Source organism: Schistocerca serialis, chromosome 4 (genome assembly GCF_023864345.2).
Source record: "Schistocerca serialis cubense isolate TAMUIC-IGC-003099 chromosome 4, iqSchSeri2.2, whole genome shotgun sequence".
In the NCBI taxonomy this organism is placed as follows: Eukaryota; Metazoa; Arthropoda; class Insecta; order Orthoptera; family Acrididae; genus Schistocerca; species Schistocerca serialis.
In genome coordinates this window covers 697,152,553-697,157,220 of record NC_064641.1, presented here as the reverse complement: position 1 = coordinate 697,157,220, position 4,668 = coordinate 697,152,553, and the positions used below count along the sequence as shown (strand labels likewise).

At 45.2% G+C, this 4,668-nt stretch overlaps 1 pseudogene; it reads left to right on the top strand.

Moving 5' to 3' along the window:
* The first annotated feature begins 3,631 nt into the window (after window positions 1-3,631).
* Window positions 3,632-3,748, top strand: LOC126475827 (5S ribosomal RNA; annotated as a pseudogene).
* Window positions 3,749-4,668: the final 920 nt, after the last annotated feature.

Here is a 4,668-nt window from a genome sequence, read left to right as displayed (position 1 = left end):
CAGCATGACTACTTTTTACATTCTACTACAGAGCCTTATAAACTGACCAACAAATCTCGTATGAACATCTGTAGGAATGGTTCTATTATTACAGAAACGGAATGGTCACATGGATTATGAATTATTGTAAACCTAATATAGGCTGGAAGCCTTCGAAGTATGCCCTATTTTTTAGATACAGTTGATCGTTCAGTAAATTGCCTCTATCTGTAATTAGGTGGGCATACATTTGTAGTTCCTCAAGCGTGTCGAGTCTGTATCCCTTAACTTCGTGATGTAGTAACTCTATATCACGTAAAGGTTTAGATGTATGAGGCATTTGCACCAGATGTTCCGCAAAGGCTGACCCCCGTGTTCCTACGCCCTTTATTGGAAGATGTTCTTTAAATCTTACTGCCATAGCTCTGCCTGTTTGACCTATGTAATAACATGGACAATCATCACACATAATCTTATATACGCCTGATTTCGCTGACTTGTCGCCGTCTTTCCCAAGGGAATGAACCAAATTTTGCTTTAAACTGTTATTCGTCGAGTAGGAAATTTTAAAACCTGAATTTTTAAACAGGCGCCCTATCTGTTATAGGCAAGCATTTAAATAATATTTTATGTAAGTACTACACGTTGCATCCTGTAGGTTGACCATATCTAATATAATTTACTAGCGCATTATAATATTAACTTGTTGCAGGTTCTGAAGAAGACGTTTTTACTAACGTTGAAACCTAGGTAAACGATGAAGTTAACCTACAACTGTAGACTGTACATTCTTACACAAGAATATGGCGGGTATGGTCGGTCGTTATTGCTGTAGTAGCAGGCTGTTACAAGTAGTTCCCGACCTACTGCCGAGGTGTTGGTGGTTTTGTCCGCCAGGAGTGCAGGATATCTGCTATGACCTGGGCAAATTGTGGTATCGATAGCTACGATGCCACGGTGTAGGTTCAAGTTCCTAAGTTGGCACTACGAGACACCGACGACAGTGCCCTCTAGCCGGCGCGGTGGAGCTCTACGAGCTTCGCTCCAATTTCAGCCCATTGATCAAGAGCAGACGACCTGGAAATATCACTAGAACTACACAGGGTGTTGGCTTCCTATTGAGACTATGTACTACCTACAACGGTTCTAAGGCTTCGCACCTCAGTGCAAAGTTATGTATTTAGTTAATATTGTTATATAGTAAAACCATTTCTAAGAGCAGTACCGAGAGATTTTCACCTATTCCTGCTCCTACTCACTTCCTGCATTCGGCCTACCCTTCAGATTACAGAAGCAGACCCACGCGCCGCCTTCCAGGCAGGATACAAAACAAACCTGTCTGTCTTTGTCTACACAGAGTGATTTTTTCTACCGTGCACTATCTCTAGGGATTGACCGATGGGAGGTATGAAATAAAAAAGCTCTAATGAACTTATGTCCGGAAATGCATGGTTTTCTTTCCAGAGACTATTAATTCAGCAGTGTAACAGAGACTGCTGTCTACTCCGCGCTGCACCATGCAGCAACGGTCACAGTGTGCGTTGAAAATGATTTCCATGTGCCTCAATGCATGCGTGTACGTAGCATGTTCTCACACGTTCTCATCAGGCAGGCTACACCCGAACAGTGTCGAAAAATTGTTCAAATGGCTCTGAGCACTGTGGGACTTAACATCTGAGGTCATCAGTCCCCTAGAACATACAACTACTTAAACCTAACTAACCTAAGGACATCACACACATCCATGCCCGAGGTAGGATTCGAACCTGCGACCGTAGCGGTCGCGCGGTTCCAGACTGAAGCGCCTAGAATCGCTCGGACACTCCGGCCTTTCTACCTTGGTTCGTTGTGTGATATAAAAGGAGAAGAACAGCACTCATTCCACTAGCCTTCGTCCATTTTGTGGAAATAGCGTGGCCATGTTAAAATTTCTGCCCCGGAAATGTACTACTCCAAACATTTCCGGGCAACAGTGGTTGGCAATGTTCCTGATATGCAACTGCAGTTCGTGTGGCCGTTAGTGTTGCCAGGCAACATTTTCTCTGCTGTGTTGTTGGCAGTATCTTTCAGTTCCACTCGTAGTCCATGTGAGGATAAGGTTTTTAGTATTACGTCGAAAAAACGAAGTTACGTGACTAGTGTTTTGTTTGTTTACAAATACTGAAACTGAATTTTCCTTTGTGTATATATTTACTTATGGATTGTATTAATGACATTACTTATGTTACCCGAAATATGCAAATTTTATGAGTGTGTGTTAACGTTGTACCGGTATATGTACTACGCCCAGAGAAATTAACATCAATGCTAAATCAGATGCATAGGGAGATGGAGACAGTGATAGGACAGCAGTGGATGAAGGAATGTGTAACAGCGTTTTGTTGGACTGGTTGACGTTATGATCCGCGATAAACACAAAAGATTATGGTGAGGTATTAAATATCGGCGTGGAAAGACTGTTGGAGGCCGACTTGTAATATTAAAAGTACCTGCTACAAAGCGTGTTTATGGTGTGCTACAGTTATTCACAGGAAGACTGTTCCGATTTGGAAAGTCCTCTATGTAAGTAGTGCTGCGGAAGGAATAACGTGTAACTAGTGACATTGTGACGTCATAGTACGAGGGTTGCGCAGAAGGTAAAGCACCGCATTTTTTTTTTTTTTTCAACGATTCTTCATTGAACATAATGAGACTTATACACACGAAAGAATGGTGTTTTAACTACACATCTTATTTTTCCACGTAATCTCCATCGTGTGGTACGGCCTTCCCCCAGCGCGAAACAAGGGAGTGTTTGGTACCAATCCTTGTCCTTGTGGCGGAGCCAGTGCTTCACTGTGTGAATCACCTCCTCATCGTCCTCAAAATGTCTTCCACGAATATCTGTCCTCGCGAATGACAACATCGGCTCGCTGCGACATTTCAGGTGTGACAGCCGTCGATTGTCTCCCAGACCGCTGCAAATCGTGGAGCTCCGCCGAACCGCCTTCCGATGACATCACCCTCCGTGCCCAGCGAGTAACTGTACTTCTGTCGACAGCAGATGCGCCATAGACTTTGCGCAAGCCATTATGAATATTCCCCACAGGCTCTTTCCCTGCAGCGAGAAATTCAATGACGGCACATTACTTGTAACGTAAATCACCTACAGACGCCATTTTGAAGCTGTCGGAAGTGTAGGAAACTTGGCGCGCTCACTCAGGAGACTTCAAGTAATACATACGTAACGTTTCGCATTCGCAGCATTGTTTTCGGCTGAGAAAAAAAAATGGGGTGCATTACTTTCTGGGCAATCCTCGTACTTTTAAGTTGCTGTAGTTAATAATAAACGATCGTCCATTTGCTGACTTAGTATGAACGAAACCTGTGTCTGCCATGGCCTACTTCACAGATATTTTATTTCCAAAAAATGCCATTTTGACAGAGATTTATCAGTCATGTAACTTCATCAGTACTTTTAACAATGAATTACATGATATCGAAGAAAAAGGAGCCGCCACACTACACAGAACACCAGAGATGGAAGCGCAGTTCTCTTCTTTTCCTTCCTAGCAGCCATTTCAATCTTCTCCACTTTTATTGTCCCTTCCACTTCTTCTAAACCCGAACAAGTCTTCAAATATGCAAATTAATCAGTATCATTCTTGATGCTGCCAACGGCCTTGCCGCAGTGGTAACACCGGTTCCCGTCAGATCACTGAAGTTAAGCGCTGTCGGGCTGGTCTAGCATTTGGATGGGTGACCATCGGTCTGCCGAGCGGTGTTGGCAAACGGGGTGCACTCAGCCCTTGTGAGGCAAACTGAGGAGCTACTTGATTGAGAAGTAGCGGCTCCGGTCTCGGAAACTGACATACGGCTGGGAGAGCGGTGTGCTGACCACATGCCCCTCCATATCCGCATCCAGTGACGCCTGTGGTCTGAGGATGACACGGCGGCCGGTCGGTACCTTTGGGCCTTCATGACCTGTTCGGGAGGAGTTAGTTATTCTTGACGCCTCCTTTATTATATTATTATTATTCTATTGTATTGTATTGAACTGGGGACCTAGAAACGACGGAGCGGTTTCGTCCCCGCCGTAGTCCTCAGTGGTACACAACCCCACAACAGGCTACAGCAGTCCACTCACCCCACCGCCGCCCCACACAGAACCCAAGCTTATTGAGCGGCGCGGCCCCCAGTGGACCCCCCCCCCCCCCCCCCTTTACACACCAGATGAGTGTAACCCCAATGTTTGCGTGGTAGAGTAATTATGGTGTACGCGTACGTGCAGACAGTGTTTGCACAGCAATCGCCGACATGTGTAACTGAGGCAGAATAAGGGGAACCAGCCAGCATTGGCCGAGGCAGATGGAAAACTGCCTTAAAAACCATCCACAGACTGGCCGGCACACCGGACCTCGACACTAATCCGACGGACGGATTCGTGCCGGGGACCGGCACGCCTTCCCGCCCGGAAGGCAGTGCGTTAGACCGCACGGATAACCGGGCGGGCATTATTATTATTACTTTATTTTATTTCCAGCTTTCATTTTTTTCATTAAAACAGATTACTATCATCGTGATTGTTATGCAATATTTTCTTGCCTGCGTTGTTCGTGGTCGGATGTAAGAGGTCTGGTCATGCTAACTAATCGATAAATAAATTACACTCGCCATCTCCATATGTCACAGTGCTACTCCCTTGCATAC